Source organism: Cervus canadensis, chromosome 27 (assembly GCF_019320065.1).
Source record: "Cervus canadensis isolate Bull #8, Minnesota chromosome 27, ASM1932006v1, whole genome shotgun sequence".
Taxonomy (NCBI): Eukaryota; Metazoa; Chordata; class Mammalia; order Artiodactyla; family Cervidae; genus Cervus; species Cervus canadensis.
Genome location: NC_057412.1, coordinates 31,666,559 through 31,689,905, shown reverse-complemented (window position 1 = coordinate 31,689,905; position 23,347 = coordinate 31,666,559).

Here is a 23,347-nt window from a genome sequence, read left to right as displayed (position 1 = left end):
ATTATATCCTATCTCTATGGGACACCATTGATGCGGATTTTAGTTTGTGTAACCCTTCACAAAACCTTTCACACATTATATTTTTAAAACCTTTATCAGCTATGTTTTTTTCACATATAATATGGTTTTAGGAGGCTCCATATTTTAAAGTTTTAGTTTCTATTTTATAATGGACAAAAACTCAATACATTATATAGGACAAATTGTTTATGACAACAAATCAGATGTGAAAATACAGTCTAATAATTAAGACATTGGTTTGATAACTAATGCAATATGTGGTGGTATCATAAAACAAACAAAATGGAAAAAAAATGTTAAATTCTTCTGGTAAGTTATTAATAGTATTTGAAAATGTAACCTTGAATTAATGAGAAGATATAGTCAAATAAAATTGTCATCTATAACTAAGTATTTTTTATACATGACAAAGCCATTGTTTAGAACTCAAAGATTTTGATCTGACTTAAAAACTTTTTTTTTTGAAAAAACAAATAACAGGAACTTAATAATAAACTAAATATATAATAAAACCTATGAACTATTTTTAACTCCAATGTTTAATAGAAATTCAAAACAAACCCTCATGTACTGTTGGTGAAAGTGTCAATTAGTCCAGCCACTAAGGAAAATATTATGGAGGTTCCTAAAAAATTTAAAAATGGAAATATCAAGCATTCCAGAATTTCCACTGCTGGGCATTTGCCTGAATAAAACAAAGCACTATGCAAAGAGATATACATACCCCAATATTTATTGTAGAACTATTTACAATACCTAAGATGTAGAGGCAGCCTAAGTATCCACCCAAGATGAATAGATAAAGAAAATGTTTTGTATATGTTAGGTATATACATGTGCCCACACAGACACACACACAATGGAGTATCACTCAGTAATAATAAAGAATGAAAGCTTGCCTTTTATGACAGCGTGAATGAACCTGATGCTAAAAAAGAAAAAGAAAGACAAACACTGTATGTTTTCACTTATTTGTAAAATAAAAATAAATAAATAAAGCAAATGAACCAAACACCCCGAAACAGCTTACAGACTACAGACTCTTGAGAATCCCTTGGACTGCAAGATTAAACCAGTCAAGCCTAAATCAACCCTGAATATTCACTGGAAGGACTGATGCTGAAGCTCCAGTACTTTGACCACCTGATGTAAAGAGCCAACTCATCAGAAAAGACCCCGATGCGGGGAAAGATTGAAAGCAAAAAGATGAGATAGTTAGATAGCTTCACCAACTCAGTGGGCATAAATTGGAGCATGAGTAGGGCTCCTTGAGCTATATGGTAGGTTCCAATTAGTTATTTGTTTATGGTGCTGTTGTTGTTCCGTCACTAAGTCTATTTCTTTCAAAATAAAAAGAAAAGTTCAATCATCCTCTACACCTTGGACATAGTATAGAAAAAACTAAATAAATATATATAAATATGCTCTATTACATTTTTGAGGAGCATCTAAACATTTTCAAATAGAAATCATATCTCTGAAATCTAAATTTAAAGCCTAGATAAATGTCTTATTAATTCAAGACTAGAATGTCTTGTGTTTATATAAGGACTATTTGTGTTCATTTAGATTTTTAAGTTTTGTTACTTTCTTTTTCTAATCAAGATTTGGCCACTTTTCTTTCATATTCTATTATTTATTCCAAAAAGACCAAGCAGGGGTGGTTTTGTAGAAAGACAACTGTGTAGTTTTCTAAGTGTTATAACTGATACCTGTAAAGATTTATCTGAACTCCTGTCTAAATCCATCTTCACTAATTCTTCCACGGCTCTCTTTATTTTGTTTTCTAGTATCCTGAGGAGGACAGGACATTAAAAAGTAATTTAGTTTAGCTATCTGTGGAAAGAATTATTACCCATCCTGATGAGAGAGATCATTTGTACAAAGAAAAACTTGGCCTGTATTTTTTTCTAAGTGATAGACTTCAAGAGTTTATTTATTCACCTTTTTCAATCCAGTTACTTTTCTCCTGACTCATTGAAAAATATTTTGAGAACATGAACATTTTAATGGGGATCATGAGTAGAAAAGGGAAGAAAGGAACAGTCCTTTCAGCTAACGGAGCACATCACTGGAAATTAGACCTGGGTTAGGAGAAGTCATTGGACTCTTTAAAGACATGTTTAACTAATTACTAAAAGGGATGCCAGAAGTAGAGAAAGGAGAGGGAGAGGAAAGTTTTAAACATTTATCAAAAATTTTGCTGAAGCCTGCTCCTAGGCGATTTTCTGATTGTAGGACTCAACCCAATTCAAAACTGCTTTTAAAATGAAGAGTGAACTGTAGCATAAGAAGCTTAAAGGATTTTTTTCCTACATACTAACAAACAAAAGTAAGTAGGTTACCTTAAGTATTTTAGACATAGTTGAAGTGATTTTATCGGTAATGGTAATAGTATGTGTGGAGTGAGGAAACTAAAAATACACAATCTAATTCCTCCTGACCTCATAAAATGTTCTAATACTTTAAATAGGCTTTAGCAATGTTTCCAGAGAAAAGGAATCTGTTTCTGCTAGTGGGTTTAATTAGCATAAAATAGTATCTTCATAATACTCACCAGCTGTAGATCAGGAAATAATTTATTTCTTTGAGTTGATAAAATTGTTATTTTCAAATTTCAGCTCAATGTTTCTATTTTATTATATTTTAATACCTTATATTTGTTTTCCAAATAGCCATGCATTCTATAGCTTTCAGGATATGCTTTATTACTGTTATTAGTGAACAGAGAAAGAAATGAATGGTGGTTAAAATTTAGTAATTAACACTCTGTGAAAGACTTTAGTATGGGTCTAGAAGTCATGATCCATAGTTCAGAGCTCAACCCTAACCACACAACCATGACCAGCCCTTTGCAGGTATGTTACAGGAGTAGTAATTCAACCACTTTGATTTTTATTTAAATCACTGGAGCCTTTTATGAGTTCAAGTAAAAGCTCCTGTGACATGAAAAAAATATCCTTTCTATGACTGGATTTTATAGCTGCAGGCTCTGGCCAGATAAATTACAGTTCATTACACTCTAGACTCCAAACAACAAATTTGTGTCCATAAATTTCCACTGCCCATCATAGGTTGTTTGCTTCCAAAATGCTTATTTAAAGTATAAAGAGCCCTTAATTAACACAGTGGGTACTCAGTCATGTCCAACTCTTTGCGACCTCCTGGACACCTAGCCCACCAGGCTCCTTTGTCCATGGAATTTTCCAGGCAAGAATACTTGAGTGGGTTACCATTTCCTACTTCAGGGGATCTTCCCCACCCAGGGATCGAAACAACATCTCCTACATCACCTGCTTTGACAGGTGAATTCTTTACCACTGTGCCACCTGGGAAACCCCCTAAATAACACAGTACTCAGTATTTATACAAATTTAAGAGTGGTACAGAATATACATGTAGAACTTTCTGATTATATTTATTCATGAGCCCTAAACTACTACTAAACTTTGTCTCTTACAAATAACACAAAATGGAAAGAATGAAGTAGAGCTATTTCTCTGAATTTTCTTTTTGAGATTTTCTTTATAGAAATATTTGACAAAATATGACCTTATACGTGGGTTTTTAATCAACTCAAGATGTTTGTAACATCTAATAAAATCTGTAACTTCATGTTTAAACAAAAATTACCCCAAGTAAAATCTACATATAATCAATCAAATTCAATAATTCTGAGGAAGGTCCCCTGGGCCTTGTAAAATGCTCATGCATTTATTAAACACTTAGGTCACACACTTCTATACTATTAGTTTGGCCAGCTGTGTGGTTGTTTATCCTCTTGTACTGAATTCCTGAGAGAGCAAGAATATTCTTGCTGACATACCTTGGACTTCTGCGGCCCCTCCCCAGGGGTGCAAAGCAATGATGTGAGAAATTGAGTTGAGGGAGTGGAGAGGACTCCTGACAATATCAACACACAGCTTTGCGCTAATCTTTAGCCGTGGCCTTGGAAGATGCTGGGTCTTACCTGTTCCTCTTTTGATGGCTCTGTTAACCCAGTGGACATGATCCAATTGTGTCCACACAAATCTACAGTTGTCAATTAAAATGTAGTGGGGCAAAAATTGAACATTTTCTATCTTATATCTACAGCACAATAAACACTTTGACCCTTTGTCAATAAACCAGTTGGCTGAAAATTAAGTAAACATAGACATGTTCAGAATGGAAGTATTGTCCTAAGAAATGAACATCCTAGAACGCAAAACCAAATAAATGAATAATAAGGAGGCTCATATGTACACATGTAAGTAATAACACATATATACCATTAAAATCTCAAGAAACTTATTTATATTCATTTATTTTCTTTACCTAATTACTTATTCAGTCTATGTAAAAACACTGTGATAATACTATCCATCAACTATGCTTCAATAAGAAAAAAAAATGAAAGAAAGAAAACAACACACACCTCTATTCCTGCCCTGCAACTTAAGTCTTTTTTTTGTTTGTTTTTTTTAAATTGAAGCTTAGTTGATGTATAGGGCAGGAATTGAGACACAAACGTAGAGAATAGACATGTGGACAAGGGTGGGGAAGGAGAGAGCGGGATGGATTGAGGGACTCACGTGGACGATGTACATTACCATGTGTGAAATAGACAGCTGGGGGGAAACTGCTGTCTCACGCAGGGAGCTCAGCCTGGTGCTCTGTGATGACCTAGAGGTGAGATGGGGCGAATGGGAGGGAAGTTCATGAGGGAGAGGGTATATGTGCACATGCAGCTGATTCACTTTGTTATGTAGCAGAAACTAACGCAATGTTGTAAAACGATCATGCTCCAATTTGAAAAATGGAGAAAAAAAACTGATAAATTCTCTGATATTAATAGATTCTATAAGATACAATGGAGGGTAAATCAAGATTTCTGACTTCATGTATCTTATAATCTAATATCTAATGAAGTGATAAGGCACTAAAAGTAACAAATGCTGAATATATGAAGTGAAAAAATGAAAGCAAAGGGTTGATTTGGAATCACTGAATAATCAAGATTTAAATTAATAGAGCCTATACCTTTAAGACGGAGAAGGCAATGGCACCCCACTCCAGTACTCTTGCCTGGAGAATCCCATGGATGGAGGAGCCTGGTAGGCTACAGTCCATGGGGTCACAAAGAGTCGGACACGACTGAGTGGCTTCACTTTCACTTTTCCCTTTCATGCACTGGAGAAGGAAATGGCAGCCCACTCCAGTGCTCTTGCCTGTAGAGTCCCAGGGACGGGAGCCTGGCGGGCTGCCATCTATGGGGTCGCACAGACTTGGACATGACTGACGTGACTTAGCAGCAGCATACCTTTAAGATCAGTTTGTCCCTATGAAAGGTACATAAAGGGATATCTGTATTTTACTTCTTAATGGTTTTAATTTTCAGAAAGCAAAATGCTTTAGCATATTAGTATTTGAAGACAGTGTTGTCTGTTTTCCCAAGTGAGAACATCATTAAAAGCAAATAGGGAAGTCTGTTTAAAACCTCTAATCTCTTCTGATGCCATGTTTTCAAAATGGCCTAATATTCACTGTAGAAGATGTCACTGATATAAGAAATAATTTATAGAGTGTAGACATATGTCTTTACAATGCTTATCTTTCTGGATACATCTGTTCAGTGTGTTTCTTACATTTGAACAAAAAGGTGGCATTTTGGGCTGTAATTCTGTCATCTAATCACATGGAAACCTGCCAATTCCTATTAACATCTTGACATTTTATTGCCACAAGCTTATTATAAATTCTTCTAATGTAGGATGGATTTAAATTCATGGAGTTGAGCTTTTTGTTGTGTATCCATTAAGTGCTGATCCTTTGCTCCTTGTATCAGCAGAACTTTCAGTCAAGTAATTCAGCTGTTGGCCAGAATACGAATTATAGATTAGGCCCTGAAAGGTTAACAGTTTGCTGTTTGGGATGCAGTTGAAAAGCTAGAGAAAACAAAAAGAATAAATGTAAGTTAAATTCTTTCATATTAACTTGTACACCAGGTAACTGACATGTCAAGCTCCTTATATATAGACTTTACCCAGAAGTGGTGCAGTGGATTCTTATTACCATGATACAGTTCTTCTTTTGTTTAACAGGAGGTGTTAGCCTTTGAATTGCTACAAAATTAAGGGTTTATCCTGGAAACCTTTCTCTAGACAAAGAGAAAAACGATTATCTGAGGCTGTGACAAGTCTCATCAAAAGACTGGAAATGGTCCAGAGCATGATATAGCATGAGGAAAATGTCACAATGAAATTTTATATGTTGCAAATAATTTGAGGACTATGAATTTAGTCCTAATGTAATATGTAATAGATACATTGAATGCACATCAATGAATATATGTAACAAGAGGCTCCTTACCCATAAAGGGTCATCAAAATCTCCTTTAAAAAGGTTTACAATTTCTCAACAATTTGTATTAATGTAAACTTGGATATTTAATATATTAAAAGTGCAATGCAGCAGACTTATATTTACTATTATGCATTTGTGTCAAAGACAAAATTAAGTTTGAGACACAATTAAAATTACTGCTTATTCATAAATTATGGCATACATCCATTGCAGGGGTTCAGAGGTATTAAGAAAGAAGAGTACATTTTATAACATAAGAAGGGGAAATATTCATAAAGCATTTAGTTGTAGCGGTTGCTCTATTAAGGGGGAATTTTTGCAAGTGGATGTTGGAGGGATTTCAAACTGGTCTTCAGATATATTGGCAGCCCTTGGTTGCATCCATTGAGGTGTTTAGCAGACATCTCATAGAGATGGTGGCAGAGGTTGGGGGGCAGGGAAGGTTGTGGTCAGTCATCTCATGGGTCAAATTGGAGTCATTGGGTGCTTTTCTGGAGGTCAGACTCTTATAATGGTTCCCTAAGGGTGTGACTCTAATGACAGACAGTTTCTTCCTTGTTAAATTTGCTAAACTCCTTTTTTGTTGGGTTTGCATTTCTTGAACATACAGTGAATAATTTGAAGTTGGAAATTGATAGCTCTGTCTCTCCAAACTTGGTGATGACAAGGAAAAGTTGGCCTGCTATTAAATCAGAAAGGTAATCCTTTCAAAGTATACATAAAACTGAAAAGTTTATCAAGGTAAAATTATGATTTTAAGATCTAACTCCATTGCTACTTTTATTGCTGTAAGCTGAAAATATGTTTTTGTCATATAAAACCAAACTGCTTCTGTTCATCATTAAGACAAAAAATTGCCATTTGAATCATTATAAGACAAATGAAATACAATAAACTTGCTACTTACATACATCCCTTTCAAGGTTGCACATCCTCCTCTCTTTACCTCATCAAGTAAAAATTGGTTTTCTAAGTCAGGAAATTAATCAGTGAATCAGCAAGTAGTTAATAGCAAGGTACCTTGCTAGGTGATGTGAAAAATGGGAGTGATCCTGTCATCTAGGTACTTAAAAGCTATCAATCTAAAGACAAGACATACAAGTACACATAAAACTAAGAAATGTTAAAGAAAAAAAAAAAGAATGGAGTTAAGAGATTATTGTGTTTTGCAGCAAGTACAGATGAATTTGGGAGTCAATAGTAACCCTAAACATGAGTTATTGTGAGGTTGATAGGAGCATCACTGAGTTCAGAGTGCTCACAGGGACTGTATAAAGCATTGCTGAAGAGCCTAATTACATCTCTATGGAATGCCCTCAATATGATTTCACTTAGTAAATGGATGCCTAAATGAAAATGCCAATAATGAATGAATTGCTGCCTGGGAGAATGGTGAATTTCCGAGCGGATAGAGTAGAATGATCAGGCAAGGGTTAAGAATATGGCATTTTTGTTTGAGACAGATTAATCTGGTTTATATTGGTGGCTGTATGACCGTTAGTGAGATGAAGTTGAAAACTTGATTGGGGTAATGCTATCGATACTAAATAGATGAGACTTTCGCCAGGAGTTAAGGCTTATCTGTGGGATGATTGTCACTCGGAGCCTGGCCTCCTCTCTCCCCCTACTCCCCTCCCTGCTGACCCCCTCCACTGTCCAAACTTCACGTATTGTTTATTCTATATGCACAGGCTCACATGTGCATGTCTGGCTGGTAAATTCTCTTAATACTTGGGCCTATTTGTAAAAGTGTGTATTAGTTCTACTTAAATGTCCTATGAATATTTCAAACCCAGTATATCTAAAGTACACACATTGTATTTCCCTGTAAACTTGTTTCTTCTCCTTGGTTTCCTGTCCCAGTAAATGACACCACCTAGTATTTGCTCTTGAATTTTGCTTTGCTTTCACTCTCCAACCTAGTATGTTACCATGTCCCATCAATTCTATTTTCAACATATGTTTCAAATGCATTAACTTTTCTCCAATCCCTCTGCCACGAATTTAGACTGTGCTCTATTCATCTCTTGTATTGTTGACTGTAAGACTCTCAGCCTCTGAATAGGTCCCTCTGCCTTAAGTCTTGTCCCCTTCCTGATTCTTCTTCACAAAATAGCTAGGATGATCTCCAAGAATGCATACATAAATTAATTTCAGAAGTATCAAATATGGAATGTAAGTGAAGTGTAGTGAAGTGCAAGTTGCTCAGTCGTGTCCAACTCTTTGCAACCCCATAGACTATGCAGTCCATGGAATTCTCCAGGCCAGAATACTGGAGTGGGTAACCTTTCCCTTCTCCAGGGGATCTTCCCAACCCAGGGATCAAACCCAGGTCTCCCACACTGCAGGCAGATTCTTTACCAGCTGAGCCACAAGGGAAGCCCAAGAATGCTGGAGTGGGTAGCCTATCCCTTCTCCAGGGGATCTTCCTGACCCAGGAATCAAACCGGAATTTCCTGCATTGAAGGCAGATTCTTGACCAGCTGAGCTATGAGGGAAGCCCCATGGAATGTTAAGTTCCCATAAATAAATTAAGCTTGAATAAAATTAAGCAAAGCTGTACAGAATTTCCTCAAATAACCAGAATCAATATAGACTTTTCATTGCCCTTAAGTCTTCCTTTCCTCACGATGAAAACGTGAGCTGCACTAATTTTGTGTTGCAGGATGTGGGAGTCGAGGGGTACTGGGGAAATGGACACATTTTCAATAGGTTTCCCATATTTTTCTACATTTGCTTCTTTTTGTCCCCCTTCTCTACAAGGATGGTGTTTTAAAAAATTAATGCACACTTAATTTTTGCACACTTTAATTAATGCACACTTGTTCAACTTTCTTTACCAGTAATGCCTTTTTCTACCAGGTTACTTGGCAAATACTCTTTATCACTGGGGTTTTCGATAATAGTAACAATATTTGAAAACACACTATAACAGCATCAAGTTAAATTTTATATGTTAATTTACAATTCCCAAATACTTTTTCAAAATATAACCTGAATTAGAGAAGACAACATGAGCAATACATCTCTCACATCTCAGAGAAATTGTTTCCTACACAAGATCACACAGCTCTTATGTGGTCATCCTCCTGTTTCCCCATCCCTCACCATGAGGTTTCTCTCTGAGGCTTTCTTATTCCAGGGGTCCTGGTATTTTGTTTCTAAACTTGTAAGGCACTTCATAATAAAAATCCCTTAAATATTTTAGACAATAGCTTCCTGTTTGCAGAACAATTTTGGTATGCTAAATTCCCATTTCTCTTTTTAATACTTATTTTATACTCAAATAGTTTTAGATTTACAGAAAAATTCCAAAGACACTATGTACCATCCCCCCTTCTCTTTATTAGTAATATCCTGCATTAATATGGTACAGTTTTCACAATAAATGAACTTGTGAATATTGGCACGTTGTTATTTATGTATTTATTTTTTTGGTATGTTGTTACTTAAACTAAAGTGATGCTTACTCAGATTTCTTTATATATAATTCCTTAGATTTTAACCTCATGGCCTTTATGGGTTCCACTAGCTGATCCAGGATACCACATAGTATTTAGTCCCCATTTCTCTTTAGGCTCCTTTTGGTATGAGAGGTTCCCAGATTTCCCTTTTTGAAGATCTTGTTGGTTTTGAGGGCCATTGATCTGATATGTCATAGATGGTTCTTCATTGTAATTTTTCTGATGTTTTCCTCGTAATCATTCTTGGGTTATAATTATTTGGAAGAAGATCACAGACATAAAGTGCTATCCTTGCTGACGTTCATCTTGATTACTTGGCTGAGTTTTTGCCATTGTTGTTAGGTTTCTACAAAGATGACTATTTTCTCCTCTCTGCTCTCTTTTCTTTGAATGGAAGTCACTATGCATAGCCCACCCTGGAGGAGTGGGGAATCATGTTCTCCTGCTTTCAGTCAGAGTATCTACATAAATTATTTTGAATTCCTCCACATGAGAGATTTGTCTCTTATCCCCCATTTGCTTATTTATTCATTCAGTCATATATGTATAGCACAATGCATGTATGCATGCTGAGTGGCTTCAGCTGTGTCCAACTCTCTGCAACTCTATGGACTGTAGACTGCCAGGCTCCTCTGTCTATGGGATTCTTCAGGCAAGAATACTGGACTGGGTTGACCTGTCCTCCTCCACGGTATCTTCCTGATCCAGGGATCGAACCTGCTATGGCCTCATGGATACTTAGTGTATACTTTGGATTAAAATTCATACTATATCTTGTTATACAAATTGTTCCAGCTTTGGCCTTTGGGAGCTTTTTCCGTTGACTCTCATTTCTCTTTCATTCTTTCAGCTTCTGGCAGAAGCTACTTCATTCTTTCCTTCCCTTAGGATATTGTTTCTCCTCCTTTATTTTGTGTAATGTATAAAAGTATAAGCTACCTAGCAATTTAAACCACCTTTGTTCCCTAACCTGACTGCTCTTTTGTCAGTCTCCAACATAAAGGAAACTTAATAGGAACTAATCCTGTGCCGCTCAGGTGTTGCACTAATTTTATACATTTTTAATAAAACTTCCTCTTTCTGTTTCAGCAAATCTTTGCCCATGGATATTGGAGTGTTTTATATGTTTTGTTATCCCCCATAAACTATCTTAGTATACAATATACATTTAATCCCCTATAAACTTTTATCAATGTATGAAAAAAGAGAAGTAGTGATACTGAGAAAAAATAAGACCTTTTATGATATTTTCAGCAATAAATTGATTTAGGGATCATATCAATTCATTCCTCTTCAAAATAGAGTAAATCAGTGCTTCTCAAACTTTTAGTATATATCATAATTATCTGGAAATCTTGATAAAATAAAAATAGCTGGAGCCCACCTCTAGAGTTTCTTGATTCAGAACTTTTTGCATGGGCCCTAGAATTTGCATTTCTAACAAGTTCCCAGGTGTTTTGGTTTCTTAGGACTGTAATGAAAAAATACCATAGACTGGGTGGCTTCAACAACAGAAATTTGTTTTCTCACCATTTTTGAAGCTCAAAGTCCAAGATCAAGTTGGTGGTAGGGTAGGTTTCTTGAGATCTTTTTCTCCGGCTTGGAGATGACCACTTTCTCATTTGGTCTCTTCTGTGTGCATACTGCTGTTTGGTGTTTCTCATTTCCATTTCTTTTAAGGAAACCAGTTAGATTTGATAAGGGCCCACATTCTAATGGCCTCATTTTAACTTAATCACCTTGAAAGACTCATTCTCCAAATACAATCACATTCTGAGGTACTGAAGGTTAGGGGTTCAGTTTATGAGTTTGGGGAACACCCAATTCAGCCCATAAAAGATTATATGAGTTTTGAGAATTACTGGCTTAAATAATCAAGTCAAGCCTTTTCTAACAAAAACGGAAAATGATCTGTATATATTAGTGTATCTGTGTGTGTGTGTGTGTTAGCTGCTCAGTCATGTCTGACTGTTTGTGACCCCATGGACTGTAGTTCCACCAAATTCCTCTGTCTATGGAATTCACCAGTCAAGAATACTGGAATGGGTTGCCATTTTCTTCTCCAGGGGGTCTTCCCTACCCACGGATAAAACCTGCTTTGCAGGCAGATTCTTTATTGTCTGAGCCACCAGGGAAGCCATATCATAATGAAAGTCCATTGAGAAAAGAGAACACGACTTCTGGATAAGAAGGTTCCTTTTTCCCAACACTGACTCAGAATGACAATTACACAGCCAGGTGGAATTGGGAACAAAAGCTGAGATGATGTGAAGAAAATGCTTTGTCCTTCACCTTTCATGGAATTAATAGGGGTATATCTACCTGAGGGATTTTCAAAGGCTCTAGAAACTCTCAGCCTTCATAAATAATTTACTGTTCGCTGCTTATTTTGTTTTCTTGCTTTGTTTCCTATAGATTCCTCCTTCTTTCTGTAGATTCCACTTAAAGGTGCTTATGAATGGAGGACACTGGCCTTTCCAGATATAATCGCAATAGCATTTGACTTGAGAGGATTATAGGTATCATGCCAATTAAGGAGTGCTTCATTCCATGGAGTTTTATCAACATTACTGTGGCAGGGATTTCTTTTTCTTCAAAGAGGTAAGCAAGTATCTCTGCCAATTCCTAAGGGGATGAGGATTTTTTTTTTCAGTTCACCCCCTGAAGTTACTGGCCCTTGAGAATATCTGTCAAATGTAGGAGTCTCCAATTTAGCATTCTACCCACCTTAGGGTTCAAGTTTTATAAACCTTTTCAAATGAGCAAGGCTAGACCCATTCAAAGTCAGTCTCTAGAGCACTCTGAATCAACATGTCAGTATTGCAAATTCTGAATTTTGTTCTGCCCTCTAAGGATTTCTCTTATTTCTCAGGCTTCATTATACAGTTAAAGAAGATAGAGATGTGTGTGTGTGTGTGTGTGTGTGTATTTTCTATTACTTTATCATGGTCAAGTGTTTTGAAAGTAGTGTCTAAGTTTGCTGCTTCCTCCTTATCATCTTTATTTGATTCAATATTAAATAAATGTGAAAGGAAACTTACTGGTTACATGTTTCAAATTATCGGTGTTAAGAGTCAGACATTGCTGGAAAGCCCAGCATCACTGAGGCCAAGGAAGACAACTCTTCCAGAAGAATCATTTGAAACACTTCTACAAGTGTTAAAGATAAATCAATGAAAACTAATTTCATTATCTTCTTGAATCTTCTGTTTCAAACATATACTTGTGTGCATGTATATGCTTGTGTGTGGGTGGATGCAAGGTGAGGAGTAATTTATCACCTAAATAGGAAACCTCAGAGGCACAACAGAGTCTTCCTTCATTTCCATATCCAATTAATCACAGAATGTTAAAATTCAAACTAATAATAGATTCTTAATGCAATCTGATTCTTTGCCATAGTTACATTTCTCTCTTCAGCAACTATTGCCTTATTTCAGACTTGGGGCTCTATCTTGCTAGCTCATCTGTCAGCATCATATTCTTAATCTGGCTTCTTTTCCCACAAAGCTTAAAATATTTATTATCTGACCCTGTAGAAAGAAAAAAAAAGTTTGCAGATATCTGCCCTAGATTAATAAAGTGCTTTCTTAAACTGCTATTTTGGTCTCCCGTTCTCTTCATTATCAACTATGCACTGTGTTGCCCATCACCTACACACTGGATTCTCAGCTCTCTCTGGCCCATGACAGCATTATTTCTAACCATTCTTATCTGCAGCCTCATCTCATACTTCTCTCTTCTGCTAATTCTATTAGTTTAGTAATCCCCCAAAATTTGGATTCCCAGGAATCTCTCCTCTTCTCCCCCATACACACTAAGTCCTCAACCTAGAATGACTTATTTTTGTTCAGTCTGAAACAGTATTAATCATCTTTCAACAATCATTTCAAGCATGGTTTTTTCCTCTAGAGTCTTCAGAGCTTTCTAAAAAGACAGTAAAGTGAAGTGGTCAAGAACATGGTTTTAAGAAACAAAATATCTGAGCTTCAGCATTCATGCCGTGCTCCTTTGGGCAAGTGATTTAAAACCTGTAGTCCATCTGCTCCTTTTTCCCAAAAATTAGGGTGATCCAGATAAAGCTAGCTAAGAAGAAAGGCTTTTGATTTTAATTCTCCCTTTCTCTTTGTTGTCAGATTAAACTTAGATATAGAAAATAAAATCACTGCATTGAGAAAACTACATGAAAAACATGCATTTATCTTGGCAAAATACAGTAAGGATAAAGATAAAAAAGAAAGGAAACACAAAAGTACATATAAGAAGTTTCAAAATGTGACAACCTATCAGATAGATTCAAGTCACATTAAGATGTCTTCAATTACAAGTGAAATATCTGTCTGAAGCGTTTCTTCTTCCCGTAGATGTGTTCCCAATTTTCCATTTGAACAGTTGACCTTTCATTAACTTTAGAGCTTTGTGCTATGTTTATACTGCTATCTTCTCACATCATTTTTGACTGCTTTTAGACTCAAAATATTCACAATCAGGTGAAGCATTTGGTAGATGGTTGAATTGCTCTAGCTTTGGCATTTTAACCAACCTAAATTACTAAGTATTTGTTTATAGTAAAATAAGTAAGGGATTGCTCAAAAATTGGGTTCAGGTTTATAGCTTATCTATCTATCTATAATTGTCACCATTTGTTTGTGTGTTTATATATATGTGGTATATAGTCTGACAATAAGAATTCAGATTGTTCATTTTGCCAATATTTTTTAATATTGGTTGAGATAAATTATTGTGGTTTTTCTTTACAACTCACCTTTGTCCCAAAGAATGCTTTTTCCTTCAGCTGTTAAAAAAGAGTAACATACTTAATCATACACATAAAGTCCAATATATACAGCTGCACGTGTATACACATGTTAACATTTATCAGAAGAGGTTTTCTCCTGATGTTTTCATGAAAACCTATTAATTTTGCTGTTTAATGCATTTGATTATGGGCCATGTCTGACTGTTAAGCATTCTTTCCTTTAAAGAAGATAAATTGTTTGTTGTCTTTATTTAAAATTTATTTACAAACTGATATGGCATAATTAGTATCACATAAATAATTTTATCTGGTATTTGTATAAATCCAATTTTCCTTCCTATTGTTTTGTTTATAGACTAGCATAAAAATCCATTAAAATGCCCTGAAATACCTCTTTGATCCCAGGACTTCAAATTCCTTTTTTCCATTGTTGACAGCGAAAGTCAGAACTGATTCTTTCCCTTGAAACTGATGGAAAAGAATAAGAACAGAGTTTCAAGTCAGAAATGTAAAAATCAGTGAGAAAAAAAGAGAGGTGCTATTTCAGATGTTCTGTCACAACCACATTCAGCAGAATCTTATAGACTTATTTTGGTTAGTGGTTTAAAAATGGATGTCACTAATTTCTGTGAAAAACTAAGGAAATGAATCTGCAAAGAAATAGGAAGCTACCTTCAAAGCTTTTCCAATTAAAAAAAAAAAGTAAAATGTATCATCATATGTAGTGTATTTCATCATGTTCTTTCTTGCTAATACAAGACTCCAGTGAAAATTGTCATTAATTATCAGACCATTAATACTATTGGGTTGGCCAAAAAATTCCTTTGGGTTTTTCCATAACACCTTATTGAAAAACCAGAACTAACTTTTTGGCCAACTCAATATATTAATACTTTAATACCACTTGGTAGCTTTCCATTGAATGCAGCCAAAGTGATCTTTTTTTTTTTTCCCTCATGACTGCTAGCTTTCCTACCTCATTATGACTGGACTGTGAGATTGTGTAGTTAGATGAAATTTCTTGTATTCTGAATGCAAAATTACCTGAGTTTTCTTGAATTCAAAGTGACTATAATAGGGCTATGTATGAACAAAATTTCTTTTGACAAAACAGATCCAAACTTGCATAGAATCAGATGTAGAATAAATACATTAAAATGATGTATAACATAAACATATATATTTAATATGTATTCCAATATCAAGTGGTAAATTTCAACAATGCCAACCTGCAGTTACTTTTGCACCAATATAATAGTTTACACGATGTAGATACAATTCTTAAAGACATGGGAATAACATACCACCTGACCTGCCTCCTGAGAAACTTGTATGAAGGTCAAGAAGCAGCAATTAGAACCGAACATGGAACAGTGGACTGGTTCAAAATCGGGAAATGAGTACATCAAGGCTGTATATATTGTCACCCTGATTATTTAACTTATATGCAGAGTACATCATGCAAAATGCCAGGCTGGATGAAACACAAGCTGGAATCAAGATTACTGGGGGAAATATCAACAACTCCAGATAGGCAGATGCTAACACTTTAATGCAAGAAAAGAATCAAGAGCCTCTTGATGAAAGTGAAAGAGGAGAGTGAAAGAGCTGGCTTAAAACTCAACATTCATAAAACTAAGATCATGGCATCCAGTTCATCACTTCCTGACAAACAGATGGGGAAACAATGAAGACAGTGACATATTTTATTTTCTTGGGCTCCAAAGTCACTGCAGATGGCAACTGTAGCACTGAAATTAAAAGGTGTTTGCTCCTTGAAAGAAAAGCTATGACAGACCTACACAGCATATTAAAAAGCATAGATATCACTTTGCTGACAAAGGTCTGTTTTGTTAAAGCTATGGTTTATCCAGTAATCATGTAGAGATGTGAGAGTTGGATCATAAAGAAGGCTGAATGCTGAAGAACTGATGCTTTCGAACTATGGGGTTGGAGAAGACTCTTGAGAGTCCCTTGGACAGCAAAGAGATCAAACCAGTCAATCCTAAAAGAAATCAACACTGAATACTTCTTGGAAGGACTGATGCTGAAGTTCCAATACTTTGGCCAACTGAGGCAAAAAGCTGACTCACTGGAAAAGACCCTGATGTTGGGAAAGGTTGAGGGCAGGAGAAGGGAACAACAGAGAATGATGTGATTTGATGGAATCACTGACTCAATGGACTTGAGTTTGAGCAAAATCAAGGAGATAATGAAGGACAGGGAAGCCTGGTGTGCTGCAGTCCATGGAGTTGCACAGAATTGGGCCCTACATAGTGACTGAACAAAAGAATGATGAATGCATATTCATTTTAAATTATCTATATAATCTTTAACATTAAACTGCAATTATTCTTAATAGTCTTCTGTCTGTTTTCAGTGTCCTCATAAAAATATTTGTATGTATTTATTTTTAAGGTAAAATATATTTAAAATATTTTATGGCAACTATGAAGCTTTGTAAAATTCCTAAAAATAATGAAATGAAAAATAATTCTAAATTGTTTTATACTTTTTTTGCTATTTTATGTTTGGTCCTGGAGACTTCATAGGAAGATATGCCAGTATAAAAAGCTCTATTTGTTATTAGATCTAAGATTTTATGCTAAGAATCAAGAAAATTTTTTTTCCCCATGGGAATGAAGTACTATGAAATCAACATGAAGTATGTTTTTAAAGAAACAGTTTTGTTTATTTCTTTAAATAATTTATCAAATCTATAAATATGGTTCACAACATCCTGGTCACTTTATATAAAAAGTGGAAAAATATTATTTTTACAAATGTCTTCTGCCTTTACTTGAAGCTTCTAACAAAAGTCATGCTTGAAATTTTGGCAGCGTTTGATATCCCAATATCTTTGCTGCAACACCAATACTTCTTAGGGATTTGAAAGGGATGTTAAAGGACTTGGGATTGATTTTTTCCTAAAAGCTGTGACAAATAATGATAAGGGCAAGAATTATAATTTGGCGATTTTCATTCATAAATTCATTCAGCCATGTTTTCAAAGCCTGCCAGGAATAGTAAGCTTACCAAATCAATAAATAAAATGGATGAGTGCATATAACTCGAACTTCTAACTAGAACACTGGGGAGTGAAAAGGAAATGTATTATTTATTGAATTCCTCTCACATTAAAAAAGAAAGAAAGAATTTAATGTGGACAAATACCAGACATTAGTTTGGATAAGAATCATGTACATTCCTCAAATCCATGCCTGCTCTGACTCTGAATTTTGACTTATAGAACAAGTGTTGGTATGGTCTCTATTTATTCTAATTCAGACTGCATCATATAAAAGAACAAATGTAGGATTAAGGCAATATGACCTACATTTGCAATTTTTTCCCTTTGAAAATATACTCTCTCTAATTCCTGAAAAAGGCCAGGGCCAGTTACATCCTCAGTAGCATTTTATGTGAGATTAATAAATAAAATCTGGAAATATATTCTATGAAAAGCCGACAGTCTGAAAATTAAAAAATAAATCTGTTAGTTTTGCTTCATTTTGATGAGAACACCCGTTTTGAGAAAATCTACTGGAAAATTCCAATGAGCAGAAAGAAAAGGGCCTTTTCCCCTGGAATTGTTTCAATATATTTTCAAGATATTCTTACATATTTTTAAGCATAGTGATTCAAAGTATCCCTTTAAAGGGATATTGGATTTGGATGATAAACATATATCTTATAAATGAAACTAGTTTAACAAATATTCAGTTATACCTGAATATACAGTAAGTGATGACAGGGGTTAGGATACAATGCATGGTTACTACATAACTGAATTTTTATTCCCCAAATCAAAGACAATATGACCCTAGAAAATACAAGCCTGTGAGTTTAGTTTGTTAGGTAAATTTAGGATAATAAAAATAATTGATATAACAGTTTGAAAGTTGCATGATGATTCTTATTTTGAGTTAGAAATGTCTAACCCCTTTCCTTTTCTAGAATAGCATTAGACAGATAAATTTTAGTAAGAATTTGGGTTTAATTTTCACATTTAACTCCATAATAAATGGAAAATAGACAATCTAGATTGCCTAATTATTAGGTCTCTTAGAGATTAGGGCTCCTTAACAAAAATTGTGACTATATAATCTCACAGTTAGAACTTAAATTTTTTAATTTGCTAGTTTTTCAGATTCATTAATTCATGTACCCATCTTATAAATGTTTTTTTATTGTTGCCTTTGATAGTGTAGTTGATGTTTGCCAAAGGTCTAGAAAAAGAGTTGCAAACTCTCATGCCCAGGGGTATTGGGCAAGTAGTGTCAATGACAGAAGTGGGCTTGTGTGGAATAAGTTTTCCTGAATTGCACACACCCACCAGAAAGGATAGCCTCTATTAGGCTCCAATATGGTTACGTAGGAGCAGCTTTTAAGAGACTGGAAATCTGAAAACTTATTTGTAATCTTCTGATTTGTTAAGTCTCAACATATAGTACAGTTGAAAAAATAATCATGTGCACGTAGAACTAATTCTGTTTATAGGCCTAATATAGTTTATCTGCTTCAAGGTTACTCACTTATACTCAGATTTGTAAATACCATCTTGAACTTTGAATTGTATTTAGATTTTTGGCAATCAATAAACAGTTATCAAGTTTATCATTGGTCCTAAAGGCAACTGTATAATTCTTGGTTGTCTGTTTTGATTCAGTGATGGGCAATCTTTGAAACAGTCCCTTGGATGATGACATCCATCAAATGATTTTTAAGATTGTCTGATGATAAAAAAAAAAAAAAAGATTGTCTGATGATAGCCATTTCCTGGGGAAGACATTTTACACTATTTAATACAGATCAGACATGAGAAGGGAGATTTCCTGAGAAAAAGGGATAATATTTGGGGGAAATTACTCTATGCATACACAGTAGATCAATGCATGTTAAAACACATAATAAAGAACAGAGAAGATTCATGGGGATTAGACCAGTGACTATCAAGCTTTATGTTTACAGGAATTATCTTGAATACTTATAAAATTTTTGATACGTGGCCTTTCCCTACAAGATACAGATCCTTGTGGCTTGGAAAGAGGGCCCAGGGCCCTGTCCTTTAAACAGGACCCCCTGTGTTTTGAGGTGTATGTTGTAAGGTTGACATTTTGAACACTATGAGTGAGTGAGTGAGTGAAAGTCGATCAGTCGTGTCTGACTCTTTGCGACCCCATAGACTATACAGTCCATGGAATTCTCCAGGCCAGAATACTGGAGAGGGTAGCCTTTTCCTTCTCCAGGGGATCTTCCCAACACAGGAATCGAATCCAGGTCTTCTGCATTGCAGGCAGATTCTTTACCAGATGAGCCACAAGGGAAACCCTTGAACATTATGGTGGACTTTCTTTTTTTTATCTTTTTACGGAAAAAAAAAAAAAAAGTTGTAAAGGATCAAGTAAGTTGAGTCACCCGTCTTGTCCAATCTTTGTGACCCCATGGACTGCAGCACACCAGGCTTCCCTGTTCATCACCAATTCCCGGAACCCTCTCAAACTCATGTCCATCGTGTTGGTGATGCCATCCAACCATCTCATCCTCTGTCGTCCCCTTATCCTCCTGCCTTAAGTCTTTCAATGAATCAGGGTCTTTTCAAATGAGTCAGTTCTCTGCATCAGGTGAGCAAAGTATTGGAGTTTCAGCTTCAACATCAGTCCTTCCAATGAATATTCAGGACTGATTTCCTTTAGGATTGACTGGTTTGACCTCCTTGCAGTTCAAGGGACTCTCAAGAGTCTTCAACAGCATAGTTCAAAAGCATCAATTTTTTGGTGCTCAGCTTTCTTTATAGTTCAACACTCGCATCTATACATAACTACTGGAAAAACCATAGCTTTGACTAGATGGACCCTTGTTGGCAAAGTGTCTCTTTGCTTTTTAATATGCTGTCTAGGTTGGTCATAGCTTTTCTTCCAAGGAGCAAGCATCTTTTGATTTCATGGCTGCATTCACCATCTGCAGTGATTTTGGAGCCCAAGAAAATTAAGTCTGTCACTGTTTCCATTGTTTCCCCATCTATTTGCCATGAAGCGATAGGACTGAATGCCATAATCTTAATTTTTTGAATGTTGAGTTTTAAGTCAACTTTTTCACTCTCTCCTTTTGCTTTCATCAAGAGGCTCTTTAGTTCCTCTTCACTTTCTACCATAAAGGTGGTGTCATCTGCATATCTGAAGTTTATTGATATTTCTCCTGGTAATCTTGGTTCCAGCTTGTGCTTCCTCCAGCCCAGTGTTTCTCATGATGTAGTCTGCATATAAGTTAAATAAGCAAGGTGAAAAATACAGCCTTGACATACTGCTTTCCCAATTTGGAGCCAGACCATTGTTCCATGTCCAGTTTTAACTGTTGTTTCTTGACCTGAATACAGATTTCTCAGGAGGCAGGTAAGGTGGTTTGGTATTCACATCTCTTTAAGAATTTTCCACAGTTTGTTGTGTTCCATAAAGTCAAAGGCTTTGGCGTAATCAATAAAGCAGAAGTAGATGTTTTTCTGGAATTCTCTTGCTTTTTACATGATCCAACAGATGTTAGCAATTTGATCTCTGGTTCTTCTGGTTTTTCTAAATCCAGCTTGAACATCTGGAAGTTCATAGTTCACCTACTGTTAAAGCCTTGCTTGGAGAATTTTGGGCATTACTTTGCTAGCATGTGAGATGAGTGCAATTGTGCAGTAGTTTGAACATTTTTTGGCATTGCCTCTTTTTGGGATCAGAATGAAAACTGACCTTTTCCAGTCCTGTGGCCACTGCTGAGTTTTCCAGATTTGCTGGCATATTGAGTGCAGCACTTTGACAGCATCATCTTTTAGATTTTGAAATAGTTCAACTGGAAGTCCACTAGTTTTGTTCATAATGTTGCTTCCTAAGGCCCACTTGACTTCACATTCTAGGATGTCTGGTTCTAGGTGAGTGATCACACCATCGTTATTATCTGGGTCGCGAAGATCTTTTTTGTATAGTTCTTCTGTGTATTCTTGCCACTTCATCTTAACATCTTCTGCTTCTGTTAGATCAATACCATTCCTGTCCTTTATTGTACCCTTCTTTGCATTAAATATTCCCTTGTTATCTCTAATTTTCTTGAAGAGATCTCTAGTATTTCCCATTTTACTGTTTTCCTCTATTTCTTTGCACTGATCACTGAGGAAGCCTTTCTTATCTCTCCTTTTTATTCTTTGGAACTTTGCATTTAAATGGGTGTATCTTTCCTTTTCTCCTTTGCCTTTAGCTTCTCTTTAGTGTCTTCTTTATCTTTAATAGTTAACTTTTTAAACACTTTGGTGGACTGAAAAAAAAATTGTAAAGGATAAAGCATTAATTTGTTATAAAGTTAGCCATGTTTCAAATGATGATAGTGAAGGTTCTACCCTTTTTATTTTCCTTCCAAAGGAATGATTATTGAGTACTTAGTTATCCTTATTAGAGTGAGGGCTGTATAAAGTGGAAGATTAAGTGAACACTTATTTCACATTTGTGAAGCAGGAAGCTGTACTCATTGGTGGCAAGTTGTAATAGTGATAAAAAAAATAAGAGGAATAACAGTAATAAACATTGGAGACAGCAACCTCAAACATATAATTACTATGGTTATCCTGATTTTACAAATAGAGGATGAGAGGCACTTTCCAGATATCCTAGTGTGAGACTTTTCTAGTATCATATAAGAGAGAGACCTTCTAATTGGAGAAGGAATGGGTATAATCCAGTCATTGCCTGAAGCACCAATCTCGAATGCCACTTTTAGCTGCATTTCAATCACACAGCAGTGAGTATACATTAAACGGCATCCTCATTTAACAACTTTACCACATAGGATTGTTGTGAGTGTGCTATCATTATATATTTTTATATATTAAACATTAGTAAATATTGCCATGTTATACAATATACAAATGTGTCTGCTGCTTAGTCGCTCAGTCATGTACAGTTCTTTGTAATTCCGTGGACTGTAGCTTGCCAGGATCCTCTGTTCATGGGGTTCTCGATGCAAGAATACTGGAGAGGATTGCCATGCCCTCCTGAAGGCGATCTTCCTAACCCAGGAATTGACCCCAGGTCTCCTGCACTGCAGGCAGATTCTTTACTGTCTGAGGCCTCTAGGGAAGCCATTATACATATATGTCATGATAATAATCATTAACACAGAAAAGTGGGAAAAATTTTTTAAAAACTATTATTTTGGAGTATGGTTGCTTTGTGTCAGTTTGTGCTACACAGTGAAGTGAATAAGTTACACACATACATACATCCACTCTTTTTGAGATTTCCTTCCCATTTAGGTTACCGCAGATGATTCAGTAAAGTTCCCTGTGTTAAACACTAGTTTCTCATTTGTTATCTATTTTATACAAAGTAGTGCACATATGTTAATCTCATTCTCCCAATTCATCCACTTCCCCATCTTGATAACTGTAAGTTTGTTCTCTACATCCATGACTCTATTTCTGTTCTGTCAGTAAGTCTATCTGTATCACTTTCTAGATTCCATAGGTAAGCAATGTTACATAATATTTGCTTTTCTCTTTCTGACTCCACGCTGTCACAGTCTCTAGATTATCTGCATTTCTGTAAATGGCACTATTTCATTCCTTTCTATGGCTGAGTAATATTCCATTGTGTGTGTGTACGTATATATATATATTTATATATGTATATGTATTATATGTATATTATGTTCTGAAATGTTAAAAGCAAAGAAGAGGGGAAGCAGAGGAAAGAGGAGAGGAGGATGAAGAAATTGGATTTCAGAT